This window comes from Astatotilapia calliptera, chromosome 15 (genome assembly GCF_900246225.1).
Source record: "Astatotilapia calliptera chromosome 15, fAstCal1.2, whole genome shotgun sequence".
Lineage (NCBI taxonomy): Eukaryota > Metazoa > Chordata > Actinopteri > Cichliformes > Cichlidae > Astatotilapia > Astatotilapia calliptera.
This window is the reverse complement of record NC_039316.1, coordinates 38,850,750-38,867,535: the sequence shown is the minus strand read 5'-3', so window position 1 is coordinate 38,867,535 and position 16,786 is coordinate 38,850,750. Positions and strand designations below refer to the sequence as shown.

The 16,786-nt window shown below is 40.1% G+C and overlaps 1 protein-coding gene and 1 long non-coding RNA gene across 27 annotated transcripts in view; one reads left to right on the top strand and one right to left on the bottom strand.

The window, feature by feature from the left end:
• Positions 1–16,786, top strand: part of ptprfa (protein tyrosine phosphatase receptor type Fa) — a 361,887-nt gene that overhangs the window by 53,333 nt on the left and 291,768 nt on the right. The window lies entirely within an intron of this gene.
• On the bottom strand, positions 3,892–6,434 carry LOC113007088 (uncharacterized). The gene is made up of 2 exons (XR_003269850.1): positions 6,364–6,434; positions 3,892–4,510 (listed from the first exon to the last, which is right to left on the bottom strand). It is a non-coding gene; the product is annotated as an uncharacterized LOC113007088 (long non-coding RNA).

The following is a 16,786-nucleotide window of genomic DNA, read 5'->3' as shown; positions in this document are numbered from 1 at the left end:
GCCACGAGTTCCCAGAATCCTTTGCGGTTCTACCCGTGAATGACGTCACATTTTCAATCTCTATATAATATGCATGTTAAATTTTATATTTGGGGTAAAATATCAAGTCTTTTCAAGTAAACTGGTTCAAGTCCAATTCAAGTCCCAAGTCATTGGTGTAAAAGTCCAAGTCAAGTCACAAGTCTTAGAACATTTTTTCAAGTCAAGTCTAAAGTCATAAAATTAATGACTCGAGTCCAAGTCATGTGACTCGAGTCCACACCTCTGATATTCGCTGATGACTACTCAGCTGTGCTTTGAAGAATACACCTGATCCTACTATGCAATGACAGTGTATACTTGTTCCAGACTTATGGGCCAGCTTTACAATAGCAGATTACAACTCAGCTCATTTTCTGTTATTTTGTGAAGAGTTCTAGGCAGGAATTATAAATCGTTGCAGAAGTCTTTGGCTTCACATACAATCATTAGTAAAACTTTGTCAGACTTATCTGTTTAACTGCTTGTTGAAGCCAACATACACGGCCTCAGTCAGTGCATTTAGACATGTTGTCACCCGAGTTTCAGCGTAGGGTAGAAAGGTGGTTTAAATGAGGTTGCATCTGTGATGGTTGTCAGTTCAACACAGTGTGTTTAGTCAGTTTAAGAAACTGCTGATTCACAGAATCACTCTATCTACTACAGCAGGCTTTGCTGCTATTGGCTAAAAACAGGAAAGTGAGGCTAAAGTTCACATTGGCTCACCAAAGAAGACTGATAACTAGGGCTGCACGATTTTGCATAAAATGAGAATCACGATTTTTTGGCTTAGAATTGAGATCACGATTCTCTCACGATTTTCTTTTCCAGTATAAATATTTATTGCACATATTAACTGCACATCAACTTCATAACAGTTGAGACTGAACATAAAAACAATAAATAAACATAAAAACAACAAATGTCTCACATTTTGTTGTTGCTGCAAAATGTTGTACTGCTTGAAATTCTGTCTCCACCGTTGCTCGACGCTGCGTGTACAGAGCAGGTAGTGCAACAGTAGAAAAATAGTTGCGGGACGGCACTGTGTAGCGTTTGTCTAGGGTGTTGATCATTTTCCTAAATCCCTTGTTTTGCACAGTGTTGATGGAGCCATATCTTTGGTCAGGTGATAAGTGATAGCCTCCGTAATTTCTTTGTGCCTGCGGGAGTTCGACGGGTATAGAGAAGCGCTGTATAAGGTTCCCGTTATTGATGTTTGGGTGGTTGTCCGGGACGGATTTTCTCCTGTCACTTTCTCTTCATCCCTGACGTGCTCTCCGTGGTTTTTTCCTGCTAATTTTAGCATCACACGGCACAGCTTCTGTACCACGTGGTATAAGGCTCCGCCCTCGTCATTTGTTGAGCAGGAAGAGTGAGCGCTTGTTTTCATGCAGAGAACGTCCCGAATCAAAATGCCGGGATTCATAATTATAATTATGAATTTATTTTATTTTCAGTTGCTACAAACGGGACAGGACAGGGAGAAAGAATGAAAGAAAGAGAGGGAGAGAAAGAAAACCAAAGGGGAGAAGAGACGGTGAGAAGGGGGGGAAGAAAAAACAAAACAAAAAAAACAAACAAAAACCAAACAACAAAAAAACAAATCACCTGTATGGAGAAAAAAACCAGAAGAGAAAGCAAACAACAAAGAGCAACATAGTAAAAAAAAACAGCACCATCACAATAAACTAGCTAGCAGTAGATATCAGTAGATACTAAATAATAAACGATATTGTGCAGCACGCAGGATAGACAGCGCACAATGTGCTTTGAGGCAGCAGCCAAGAAAGCTGTAGTCCGCGTCTGTGAATACCCGTGTGTACACCTGTGTGGATCAGCATGCTTGTATTCCAAAGGTTTCTCCATGTAACGATCTGCTAGGGAGTGTGGGGGGCCACAGCCCCGCCCTCCAGGGTATGAAGCAGGTATGGAGGAGATCAAAACTCCAGACATCCAGCTGTGCCTGAGTGACCCCACCTCCGAAGTGGCCCGAGCGAGCCCCAGGCTCCAGGCCCCGATAAGCGGCCGTCAAGGAGTGAGCCGGTGTGTACCCGGACGCCCACCCCCACACACAAAGAACCACCAACCCACCGATACCTGAGGAAGTCCGCCACTGGCAGGGGAAGTGGTGGTAGGGGGAGATAGGCCTCCAAACCTTGGAGGGCCTGAGATGTCCCCAACCTGACATATAGACACAGACATACAGGCACACACAGACACAAACATCCATTCCCACCCTCATGCTCTCATATGCACTTACTCCACACTCAACCAACGTGGAGACAGACATAAAGAGACGCTGTACACACAATCACACTCCCCAAGCGTACTCTACGAACCGGGTCTAGGTACCCTTGCCCCTGGAGGGGGGAACTGCACCCAGATCGCGATTTTCTAACGATTAATCGTGCAGCCCTACTGATAACAGTGACTGGTCTGTTTACCTTCTTGATGCAGTGGAACAACAGAGCTGCATGACAGAGGTGCAGCTGGCACAGTGTAATAGTATCATGTCAATAGGGACCAAAATCTCTGATGAATGTTTCCAGCACCTTGTTGAATCGGATCCATGAAGAATTAGGCAAAACTGAGCGCAACGCAGTAACAGCGAGGTCTAACTAGCGTGTATTTCCCGTGTCCTGTTTGTACAGTAGCATCCAATCACTAATCACAGTTATTGACTCGTTTTTAAAGCCAGTTGGCCGATAGCTTCTGGGGATGTTACTGCCACCATCTGGCAGGTCTTCCATTCTCTTTAGAAAAACTCTGAGGTTATGGTGAGGCGTGTTGCTGTCGTGGTTGACGATTGCAGCTGACTCTGCATGTCCGTGACATCACACACATACACACAACTGTGTGTGTGTTTGTCTGTGTGGGTGTGTCTATGACTTCAGAAGGATTTATATTGGCTTTCATTCATTTCCTGGACACTCTAACCTTAAGAGAAGTCTTCCTCCTGTGATTTGTGTCGTGGGGTTTTGCTTTTTGTCCCATAAAGAAGATGCTCCCCCAAAATGTAAATATGGAAATTGATGTTTGTCCCCACAACATGAGTAATACCTGGACTGCTTACACACCTCAACATGGAGTTGGACCATTTACCAGGCCTGGTGAGAACACACACAGGGATTCAAGGAGAAAACACTGCCAGGGCATCGCTCTCGCCCACACACACACGCACGCACACGCACGCACACACACACATACACGTTTTTCCAGTCACGTGGGGACTTCCATCTAGGAGGTTACGCGTGGGGACACAACATTTCTAAACGTAATAGAGGTATTATTAAGGCATAATTTGAACTCTTAATTTTTTTAGGGATCAAACATCTATTTTGGTACCGCAATTTGTTAAATTTAAAAAATCCAATTTTTGTCAGGTTTTTCTACCTGGTGGGGACACAGCTTTTATGTCTTTTCACAAACCACCACCAGGTGACACTGTTGCACGTTTACAGTTAGAGGGTGTATATATAGGAATTTACAACCCAGAGTAATCAAAGCTGGTATAATGAAAAAGCTTTCAAGTGCTGGTTGGATTTCAGAGAATGGTTTCTGCTACAATTTTCATTTATTGAGTTTTATATTGTTTTTGTTATTTTGTCATTACCCCTTGTATTTGTTCACTGGACAATTTGTGCACTGGCCTCTGCTTTCAATAAAAAAAATGTTTCAACTAAAGAGCATAGCTTTCCAACTTTTCTTTTATATATACACACAGTATAAAAAAAGAACTCTCCCTGCTCAAAGTTAACCTGAACAGCAAAGAAAACAATCTTTTCAATACTAATGTATCATTGCTGTCATGGCTGTGTGTAGACGGGCAGGAAATGGTGGACCCAAAATGCAGACTCACGGAGACGAAAGTGAGCTGAAAAAGCAGCTTTATTGCTGGACACAAACTAACTTAAACTGAGAATACAAACTGAGGAAACACGGGCGGAAACACAGCAAGGTGAGGGTACGATGCGACACGGAACTGAGGGAGACGCCGACATAAATACACAGGGGAATAACAAGGAGCGTCAGAACACACGAGGAACACAGCTGATACAAATCACAAAGACGAGGGCAAAGCAAAACACATCCACATGAGGCACAGAACTTCAAAGTAAATAATAACAAAGAACACTGGGTCCCCAACCCAGCACTGTAACAATTGCCTGGTAGAAATGAGCAATCTTTTTTTTTCTCTAAACATGAGAAAATTTTAACAGTAACTGAAGCTGTTTATATTCCATTTGTTTGACATTAGCTTCTTACCTTCTTTTCACTGACTCTCGCTTTAAAGCATCAATTCGGTTTTTCACGTAAAACTTAACTCCCTCCCAACGTCTCTCTTTCAATGCTAATGGTGAACTCTCAATACAATTGAGACACTCTGCCTTCCCAGGAACCTTTCCAGAGCTGATGTACTCCATTAGAGTCTTCTCCACAGCCTTTATTTCTGCTTCAGTCCACTTCCTTCTTGTGGTTTGTGATGCCCCTGAATAAAGTAGACAGTAACTGTGTTATTCAAAAAGAAGAACAAGTTGGTGTGTAATCACATGACTCCCCTTATGACCAGATGTGATATTTGGAGTATGTCGACAAGTATATCAAAAGCTATAGGTACATTTGGACTATACTTTGTACTTGTTGGTATTCCTCAAGTATAAGTACCGTATTTTCACGACCATAAGACGCACCGTACTAAAAGGCGCAGTCTCAGTTATGTGTGCCATTATTGTATTTAACACACACATAAGGCGCACCTGATTATAGGGCGCATACAAGTATGCGTGTTTAAAAATAAAGCGGGAGCAAAACTGAGTTTGGTACTCACATTTTAATTACTTACTAGTTTACTTAAAGAACACGACTGGCAGATTAACTATGAACATAGTTGCTGTAAATGAAGCACTCTGGGTGTTGTGACTGTGTGAAAACACACTAAAACACTAAAGATAAAACACAACATCTTCTATTACTAATGGGACAAGGGCTGGTCATCCAGTTCTACACTGCAATAATGTGTTCTGTTCTGACATCACCGGTGTGAATCAGCCACAAAAGTGAACTAAACAAGGTTACAAAGAACAGTCAGGACTGCAGAGAGAATCACAGGACCTATATCTTCAGAGTTCGGAAATAGCATTACAGACCCATCACAATGTGGACACAATCTGTTGCAACCTCTACCTTCTTTTAGATGTTACAGGAGACTATATACCAAAACATTGAGACAAGTGTTATTATTTTGATGAAAACCAACTTAAATCGGTTACACAGTGTCAGTAACACCAAAACATCCACTTAGAGATTTACCTACAATTTGAAATGTACTGTTTTTAACTTCTCCTGCGTGTTTATCTAATTAATATTTTCTTAGTATTTATGTATGTATTATTACCATTATGTATTTATTTATGTATACATGTCTTTTATCAATTAAAAGTACTGACTGTTGGTTGAGGTGTATATTTTAATCTATAATGCATTCAACAGAAAGAGTACTGTGTGGGGGAGCTGAACTCTGCCTTTAGCCAAAAAGAACACGAGAGAGGCTGCTGCACAAACACCACAACTGTATTTTCAGATATACTGATCTCGCTCACTGCTCTTTTGAAGTGCTAATCAAGTTCAACTTAAATTGTAATAAACTATGGCCTTAAACTTTCCAGGCTACACAAGACTCACAGTTTGTGTGGCAGACAATCTCAGTGTTATAGGTCTGGTTACTCTTGCAGTCTTACTATACTTTAAAGATTTCCCTGACAGGACATGTTAGCTAAGCTAATAGACTCCAGCAGTAAACTACCAATAAACCTAGCAGGCTCTCTAATCACCTGTGACCTGCCGAATGCTAATTGCCTAATGTCAAACCTGCTATAAGCCGCTGTCTATGTTACTGGATAAAATAGCAGCAGCTTTTCCAGTAGGATGCAGACCGTCCGCTTTCAGCAGGTCAGGGCGGCCCCAGAAAAAAGCCCAGTTATCCACAAACTGAAATCCCAGCTTCCTTCAATTCCTGGCCAGCCAGCGGTTCAGTGACATAATTCTGCTATACATCTCATTATCTACATAAGGGACCAGAGATATTAAAGTTCTTTGTATATCTAAAGTAGAACTCACATTTTTTTAACTACTTACATTTTTTAAAGGAGGTGATAAAAGCTTCACCTCTGACATTACCTCCACAGCTGCATTTGTGACAGAGACTGACAAGTTATAGCGTGAATCCATGATATGACTGCAACCTACATCTGGTATCTTTTTCTTGTTCTTAACCTGTAATAGCCCTTATGTTAATGGTAATACTTTAGCAACAGCAGAGTAATCCCCAAGTTAGCAACATACCTGAAGATTTTGTCGATAAGAGTGACGCAGCAGGTGACGCAGCAGGTGACGCAGCAGGTGACGCAGCAGGTGACGCAGCAGGTGACGCAGCAGGTGACGCAGCAGGTGACGCAGCAGATGACGCAGCAGATGACGCAGCAGATGACGCAGCAGATGACGCAGCAGATGACGCAGCATCTGTCACACTCGTGTTATCCTCATCTTCACTGTTTGATGCATCACTGTCAACAGCTACATTCTCTGGGAAACACAGCAACCATTTGGGAAAAAAAACATTAAGACTGCTCCTAAGCAATGTTACAAAGTATCACACAATAGGTGTTAGGGAGAGGAGGATAGCAGTAGTTAAAGCTCTGTATACATGTATACGTATTTGTCTGAAGGTCGTCAGTCATCCAGATAACGTTTTCTAGAAACTGCATCAATTGGACTTCTTCTTAGGTTAAAGTGTTTTATTACTCTGCCAGAGAGTTTCTTCAGTCTGCATAAAGTTGGTAGAACACAAATGTATCCACCAGGTGGGTTTCATTTCACACGTGACCTGAAAAGGCTTTTTACAAATGAGCCCTTTTCAGTCTCCTATTTGAGGCCTCCTACCAATTTTCCTCAGAAAGAAGCTCCTTTCATGAGTAATAAAACATTTGTAGACAGTGTGGAAGAACAGAACTTATCATCCACCGTGCTTACGGACGCACAGTCTTAGCTACTCTACACCAATGGGAGCTCTCATCCCTCATGCGCCATCTGCATAATACTGCATGATTTTTGAAATACTTCCGATTTTAAATACACAATTTATTAACACATTTCTTACCTTGTGGATCAATGTTTATTTCGTCAAGATTTCTTCCTTTGAAATCTGACAGCTGTCCTCGTTCCATGGCCATAAGGACTTTGCTTATCTTGGCCAGCTGTAACGTCCCTTCAGGCAGTCTGTAATATTCGCGATGCACTCGAATATCATGGCCAAGGAAGTCTGCCAGATTATCCATTTCATTGTCTTTTAAGTTAAGGATCTTGGACATGGTGGCCATGTGCTTCCTTAATTTAGTAGAGGACAATGCTTCTGGTTGTTTTGCTCCACAGCTCTGCGCGATCTGTCGAACAACATCTGACCCTCTGATGTGAGTAAGTGCTTTCGTTCTCGCAAACATGAAAGGATTTTCATCTAATACTTCACAATTTCGGCGAGTGTCAACGAGCAAATCCATTGATGTCATCATATCAGGTGTGAGGAGTATGGGGACTTTTCTTCCACGTTTGCCTTTTATCTCTATTCGTTGGAAGTGCCTACAAAGCTTCTTTTCCAGGTCAGTTAAAGCCAATTCAACATCTGGATGAGTCAATGAAGTGTCTCTCAATGTGAAAGCATTAAGAGTCATTTTGGAAACTTCTCCTTCTCTTCTACGGTTGAAGATAATCACTTCACACAATGTGATTTTTGCAAGTTCTGCCCAGTGCTTCTTATTTGGTTCTTCTTTGAGCTTCGTATGACACTCCGTCCGTTGTATGTTGAGATACTGGTGCATCTTCTTCACATCTTCAGTAAAGGGAAGAAGTTGTGGAGTATTCCATTTTGCCTCAGTCAGATTTCGGAGAGCCTTAGATGATATGCACTCACTCCATTTAGTGTCACAGATTTGCTTGAACACCTTTACATTGCGAATAGTATTCTCATCACCAGCGATCATTGCTTCACATTCTAGAACATCTGCTATTTTCTTGAGATTGTGGCCTAACTTCAGTGCCAAAGATGGTGTTTTGTATGTGTTTGTTTCCTCATTCAAGCCAGCAACATTTTTCACTGCTGCAATAACATGAGGGAAATTACCTGGTACAAAGAAATCAGACACCATTTTCAACTTGCCATTTTTCTGTCCTTGGAGCACCAGTCGCCCTGTCTCACGCATCTTCTGTCTGATATAGTCGTGTTTAGTGACATCATGTCCATGCTTATTGAAAAGATGCTCCCCAAATTTCAGTATGCAACTCTCTTTGCGGACAACATTTGTTATCTCATCATCATGCATGACTTGTACCAATTTCCAAAATTGTGCATTGACACTGTCTGGGACTGGCTCTGCATATTTACACGTAGCCTGGACTCTAGATGTTCCTGGCCTTAAACCTTTGACCTTCCTGCTGAGATGACATCTCTGCATGTGCCTCCATAGTGACCTTCTCTTGAAGTAACCCTGACAATTAATACAGTGCAAGTAATCACTGGGTTTCACAGGTACACTGGATTGTTGACGAGGTATCACCATTCCTTGTCCTTTTTTAATCACCTCATTATTGTGGGCACGGTTTCCTTGATTTCTTAATAAACTCAACTGTATTTTCCGCTCTTTAGACCCTACTGGGAAAGCCATTGCTTTTGCCACTTCTGGTTTATCTTTGTGTTTTGATTGCAAATGGCGTGCCATCTTGCTGAAAGGTTTACAGCAAAACTTGCAGTAGAACTTTTTGTTGTACAATCTGCCACCATGTTTCTTCTTCTTCAGTGTCATAACCGTCACATCAGAACAATCAGGTGAAGAGGACTCTCTGGTGTCATCAAATGAAGCAGATGTGTTTCTGTCTTCTGAATCAAGTGAAGAGGATTCTTTAGCATTTGAATTTGAGGAATTGCATTGAGTTCGGGTACACCTTCTCTTCAGTTGTCGGACATCTTCCTGAGAGTTACCTGAAGTAGTTTTCCGTGCTTTTTTCTTCTTTCTTTTGTGTTGTATGAGACTTTCTGCAGAACTGTCACTTTCTTCAGCAGTTTGAGGAACATATTCTTCCTCACTGATGTCCGTACTTGATATAGGTGGGCATCCAAGCATTTGTCTGGTAAGCTAAAAAAAGAAAGAAAGAAAGAAAATAGTTACATTTCAAGACCAGAGGTAGTACATTAGTCGTTGTAACAGCTGTACTGGTATTGACAGTTGTATTAATACCATTTACGGTACCACACATGTCACCACTTAATTTGAACTAGTCATATTAAGTAATCTTTCCTCTGCTGCATCACATTTACCAAACAACCCTGGGTGGCTTTGTCTGGATATGCTGTCATTACCCAAAGACTGTCAATACAGCTGCGATGTCAACTCATTAACAGTCACTTAGGTTAGTTTTAAACATCTGGGACAATGTGATCTCTAAGCTAACACTGTTTCTAGGAAATTGCTGAACTTCGTTTTCTTTTTGTATATATATACACTAATGTTTATAGAAATTGATTTTCTTTATTTAAATATATGATATAATTTTTACCTGGATCAATTACCTTTGAAGAACATCTTTTATGTTTGTAAGGTAGAATAGTATCTACTCAAGTATCAACTGTATTCCAGGTAAACTGAAGATTTTAGTAGTGCATTGAATTTCAGGATTGTCAGGGGATGAGACTGACAAATGCTTAATTAGTAGGCGACAAAAGCATGACAGTCATTTGTTGAGCTCCTTTTATCAAATTCAAAGAAATAAATTTTACTCATAGCGCATAAATAAAATGGGCATTTTGGAACCACCTTACAAGAAATAATGATACAAATGATCCTATCACAATGAAGAATCCCGTTGCCTCACTACACAAAAGAGACTTAAAATGTGTCACAGATAAAATATACGTAGGCTTAAAAATAACAGGTATCACCTTTTATGAGAACATACAGAATATAAAGTTGATCACAAAAGTCATTACGTACTTTAAGCTATTCCTTAAAATCTTTTATTGCTAACTAAATGCAATCATACATTACTACCTATGCAAATGCAATGCTAATTGAATTTAAGCAACTGTTATTACTGTAACACCTTGAAAACCTTTGTGAACTTGAAGCACTAAAACCTCTGAACTTCAGACACTAGAAAAGACATTAAACATCAGTGTCCCTGACAATATTGATAAATGAGAAACCCCTTGTCTCAAGCTTATAGTCGTTCTATCAAGGCGTGCTCGTAATCCAAGGTGACATGATTGTACAGGAGGTAGTTATTGTAATTATATTTTTTCACAAGACTTAGTTTTAAATTTGACTGTTACCGTCTATTCACTTTGTGCTCTGTGCACAAAAATCTGAGATCTGTAGTGGAGTTGTACGAATAAACTTACAATAACACTGTCTGTCCTTCTGAGCTCAGGTACACTTGTATCCACGTCAGAATCAGCTGAAGTGGGTTTAATGATAATGGAACTGTCGCTGTCACTGGACAACTGCTGTTCCATCTGAAAAGTAAACAGAAAAAGATACAAATAACAATTACAGATTACAGGTTGTGTAAAGCGCTTTGGGGTCCTTAGGGACTAGTAAAGCGCTATACAAATACAGGCCATTTACCATAAATATAAATTACAGAATAATTATTGCTACAACACAGATTTGTAATTATGTGTGTTTATGCATTTTTGCAGCAGTTGCTCTAGCAATATCACAATTGTTGTCAATTTCAGATAAGATGGGTCACAGTTTTGATTTGGCCAGCAAAATATAAACTCTAAACAAGGGTTTGTTTGTTTTTGTCATTGTGAAAGGCTCACACTTTCCGGCAGGGTGGAAAGACCTTTCTGAGTATTACACTGTTTAGCATGTTGAGTTATCATAATACTGCTTTCTCATTGTGCTTCTGCACTGTACATAAAGCACCATTATTAACTGCAGATTTTATTATCAGCAGTCTGACAAGCTGTCACCACAATACACTGCTATGATCACCTTTCTCAACCTAAGCAAGTGAAGCAATAAAATCATACTATAGCATATGAAAATCATCTTCTGTATGACTCAGTGTAGCACATCTAAGCTATACTACTGCAAGATGTAATATACCTAAATCAATAAGTACACATATCAGAGAGCTGGCAGTCATGATGGAAAGAAGGAAGGTAGATTAATTGTGTGTGCAGGAGACCAGGTGCAAGGGAAGCAAGGCCAGGAGCAGTGGAGGTGGATTCAAGCAGTTCTACCAGGGTGTTCATAGGAAGAGAAATGGAGTAGGGGTAATCCTGAAGGAAGAGTATGTGAATAGTGTGGTAGAGCTGAAGAGAGAGGCCATGTTGAATGTTGTCAGTGTGTATGTCCCATAGGTTGGAAGTCAGGTAGACAAGAAAGAGGAGTTCTGGATTGAGTGAGATGAAGTGGTAGAGAGTTTTACTAGGAATGAGAGACTGGTGATTGGAGTAGATTTCAATGGACATGTAGTTGAAGAAAACAGAGGTGATGAGGAGTTGTTGGCTAGGTATTGTGTTAAGGATAGAAATGCAGAAGGACAAATGTTGGTGGATTTTGCCAAAAGAATGGAAGTGGCTGTGGTTAACTCATACTTCAAGAAGAGGGAGGAACATATTGTGATGTATGACAGTGAAGATAGGTGCACACAAGTGCGCAGAAGGTGCATAAGAGACTGTAAGGTGGTGTCAGGGGAGAATGTAGGTATATATGGCAGTCTGGGCAGTATGGAAGAGTTACCAGATGACTGGGAAAGTACAGCTGAAGTGGGAGGGCAATGGCCAAGAAAGCGCTTGGGGTATCCTCTAGACAGAGAAAGGATGAAAGGAAAATGTCCAAATGAAGAGGTTAGCAAAGAAAAAGTGTGATAGTCAGAGAGATTAAGGAAGTAGACATGAGCATTGGGAGTACAGCCAAGAGAGAGGTGGCAAAGACGAAGAAAAAGACAGAAAAGGAGATGTGCTAACAAGTCAAGAGAGCGTGTGACAGCAGGATGTTAGGGATAGAGTGAGATGGAGGCAGATGATCCGCTGTGGCGACCCCTTAAAGGAGGATCCAAAAGAAGAAGTAGTACAACTAACCTTCGTATCGAGGCTACGGTGTAGAAACAAGGTCCTCTCCCTCTGGTCGTTTAACCTTTTAATTTGTGCCCTCTCGTAGCGTTGCTCACATACACTATGATGTCTCCTGAGTTTCTCGAGGCGAAGCAAGCCACGACTTTTAACCTGCAAACAAAGAAATAAATCAAAACCCTTGTTTTATTGTTTTTTGCTTTATTAGATAGTAGTGGAGAGACAAAAGACAGAACAAAGAGGGAATGAAAAACAGCAAAAAGCCTAGGTACGAAAAGAAGCCTTACTGCTAAGACAAGGCCTAATCATACCTTGTATTTAATTATAAACAACTGTATTACAATGAATGATTTGTTTTTACGGTGTCCTCAAACATTTTAATGTGGCTGACATTTGGAATTTTTTTTATTAAAATTAAGAAAAAACATAAAAATCAAGGCCACAATTTGATTTGATTCCACTTAGCTCTCACATTACAAGATGTACATATATTGACATAAATAAAATATATGGAAACAATCATCAAAACAAATACTAAGAATATTTATCACATCAGAAATCATGAATATGTATCTGCAGTGCATAAACTAATTTACTACCTTTTATATTGAGGTCCAAACTGGAGGAGTTTGCCTACTTAAAATCCTTCTACCAATTTAACCGTCTGAACACACTGCAGTCTAACCTTTACTTTAAGCTGAATGAACTGTACATATTACACATCAAACAATCCCAGAATGTTTATTTTCAACGGCAAAAACATAATGTGTGCATGTGATATTTTCAGCAATCATTCTTAGAGTCATTCTAGCACGATGTACACTGAATGAATAGTGGAAATTTCAATATTAATGGATTATTAATTGCAATATTGGCTTGACAGCTGTATAATGTGTAAGGTGTAGATGAGAACTCAAACAACCCTAAACTGCTCCTTAAATAATAATGTAAAGTGAGTATGTCAGCGTTAACCATGTGCAATGTCTATCACAGCTGTTTAAGTGCACAGCTGGTTTACTGGTCCATTTAAGAACCAAAAGAAGATGGCATATCCTACCTCTTTCTTGTGTGCAGGGTTAAAGGCATCTGTCCCATCAGCAACTGCAAAATTAAAAATGTTGACTTGGTTCAAGATGAACTAACAATAGCAAGTTGAGATTGTCTTTGAGCAATGTGTTTAATTTACAATATATTGAGTTTTGCCTTAAAATAGCCTAAACACTTGAAAGGCTGAATTTATTGGAAAAGAATAGTTGTGGCACAACCTCTACTTACACCAAATAAAATTATTTCTAGCAAAAAACAATGATTATTTCATGTTATTTACCTACAGTGACAGCAGAGTATCTGCTGAAGACACATCTGAATTGTAGCTTTTCATTTCTCTGGTGATTTGCTGTTCTACCTCAATGAGAATTATAACTGCATTTATTTGATATATTCAGGTTTGGAACCAATTGTACAATTTGCAATTTAAAAATGACAGAAGCCAATTTACAGTTTTACCAACAATGAAGAAAAAAAGCAAAATGTAGGGTAACACAGAGCTTTCTTACCTGTGCATTCAGCACTGCCATTGGTAGATGAAAAGCTTGGGCCATCCTCCTATCAGCACAAGTGAAACAGTTAGTCAAACTTTAAGGACCAACATAATCAAATTTCACTGTATTTCAGTGAGCTCCAGTTGTACAATTTGGCAGTATATTGATGTATGTTACTTTGTGACATCATAGCCTGTCATGGTGGTTATCATTACCCACAACATTTCCTAATATTTCCCTGTCTGTGAAATCTTTATGAAAGTACAGTCATTGCCAATATACAGTCAAGTGACAAAGCTACTAACTTAAATTCTGATGTATGATTAAAGCAGTACAATGACAGAAATATTTTACTACAATTTCTATGGCGATTTATTAGAATTTTGAGGGATGTAACAGATCATCAAAAACTACAGCAATAGCTTTGTCTTCTTTCCCTTACATACAAGGTTGATGTTTTGAACAGGTGGTCCTGTGATATATTACCATTCTTATATGGCTGAGCAGGGATGCTACACCTGGCAGAGGGAGGGACTGCTCTCATTGTCTAAGACAGGGGTGGGCAACTCCAGGCCTCAAGGGCCGGTGTCCCTGCAGGTTTTAGATGTGTCCTTGAACCAACACAGCTGATTTAAATGGCTAAATTAGCTCCTCAGCATGTCCTGAAGTTCTCCAGAGGCCTGGCAACAAACTAATCATGTGATTCAGGTGTGTTGACCCAAGGTGAGATCTAAAACCTACAGGACACCGGCCCTAGAGGCCTGGAATTGCCCACCCCTGGTCTACGAGCTGTTGTCAGACACAGTGACCAGAACCAGCTCAATTTTAAAGTGTGTAGTAAATTATAGATGCAGTACAGATGTACATACAGTCGGGTTTTCGTTTTAGCGTGTTCCTAACAATTTACAAACAAGCTTGTTGTGGTTAACGAGCTTGGTGACGTAGGTGAATGCAGACGCAGCATTATCATTATTCTGACAGCATGTCTCCTTAAGAAGCGTTTTATTAAATACCTTTTTAATTTTTTTAACCTTTGTCTTGTGTGCAGTAACATGTCAGGTCCCACAAACTAAAGTCTCAGCTCACCTACGCTCTCTCTGCCTGCTGCCCGCTCTGCGTGCGGGTGCTGAACCCTGCCCTCGGTCACAGACAGAGGACAGAGCATAAATCTCAACTGTATTCTCACATCTGCTAATTTCACTCACTGCTCTTTTCATGTGCTAATTAAATACAAGCTGGTTTGTCGCTCATCACCTGTGCACCGATCACATACTATGAAATAATGCGCGAGGCAGCTCACGTTCCTCCGCTGACCATGACGGTCACGGTTATGCGCCGTTCACGTGATAACCCTCCTACATGGTATCTTTTCACTGCAGCTCTAAGACGAGGTAGAGAAACATTAAATCTACTTAAAAAGTAGTAGTTCCACTAAAACACGATGTATGATGCTGAAGCTTTACAATTTTGAATTAATCCGTGCATATACGCGCATCTGTGCAGAGTGATAAAAAGGGATCGCGGATCAACTACAGCCGTAACACCATTGCAGTTTTAGTATAAATTGAAATATCAAGACAATAAAACAGCATATTTTGATGATTTGGTTTTAACGGTTTACTGTAACGGTGTAGTTTGCGTAATGTAACACTGTGTTGAAGGAAAGTATTTCGTAGCAACTAAGTACCAATAACAGAAATTCATTTTGAAAATACTATAGATGCATTAAAATAAAAATCACCACAGTCCGTAGTATTTTTACAGCCAATTGTTGCACCGTTTTAAACTTATTTTACTTGACAAAAGCATAGGCAGACCAAGATTTAACAGCAACTCAGTTAGCATCGTTGTTAGCTAACATTAGCTAACCATCAAGTCATACCATTAAGTTACAGCTGCACACGACACTTTGTGTGTTAATATAATGTGCAAACGCGACGCAAATTAACCCAAAAGCACAATATTATAATGTGACATAAGTCAAAACTTACCATTCTGGTTAATGCTGCACAGCTAGCTGTACTCCGCATATCGCACGTGCTTGCTGTCGGAAGCATGTCTGTCGTCTGTCAATGCGCCAAAGGAGAGCAGGTGTGGTGATCACAAAAGGAGCGCTTGATTTGGGACGAGGCACACACCAGATTAACTCCGCTCATTCTTACACATAGCGCACCGGACACTGACGGGTCATTGGTGTGTTAAAACAAAGTACAACGTCACTCAGCCATCTATGTGGGGGATGGGCATGGTCAAGGTGGGGACCAAAAATGTCAAGATATGTGTAAATTGCTGAGAACGAAGTAAATGACTCTACACATTACCTGCTAAGTGAGAAATACAATTTCTGAACTGAAATTGGTTTAATATGTATGTTAACAAATAACTGAAATAAAAATGTCAGACTGTAGACGTATGAAATTATTGTTTATGTTTTAAAACAAACTGCAATGTCACTCCGCCATCTTGACGTGCTGCAGTAGTCAGTAGGTGGGTGGGGTATGGGCATGGTCAAAATGGGGACCTCAAATGTCAGGATCTGTGTAATATATTAATGATTGCTGAGAAGAGATGAATCCACACATTACTTGCTTAATTAGAAATGCAATTTCCTAACTGATATTTGTTGAGTTGAAATGTACACAAAATATAAGCAGTAGCAAAATTAATTAAATGCAGGAATGAATAAATAATAGAAACAATACAAAAATGTAAACCAATCAACTACTACCAACCATTGTGATCACTAGACAGGTATTATTGTGAAGGACAGAATTGTGTGGACTCAAAAGTGATGCCAGGCAGGTTTCAATAAATGGTAAACTAAGTTTATTGTAAAAACCAAAAACAATAGTGGATGACACAACAGGTGAATAGAGGATAATGCGAATGTGATTGTAATTGTTTTTAAAGCCTTATATGACAAGGCAACTCCTTACCTCAGTGACCTGCAGCAATTGCAAAAACCAAAGAGATTAATAGAAACTGAGCTGACAGCGTTGTCCCGGGCCCACCCAGATCTGTCGGCTGGCCTGCATATACACATATATATAGTCTTTTTTCCTTCAAAGTTGGGGCCTTTACCAGAGGTCTGTGA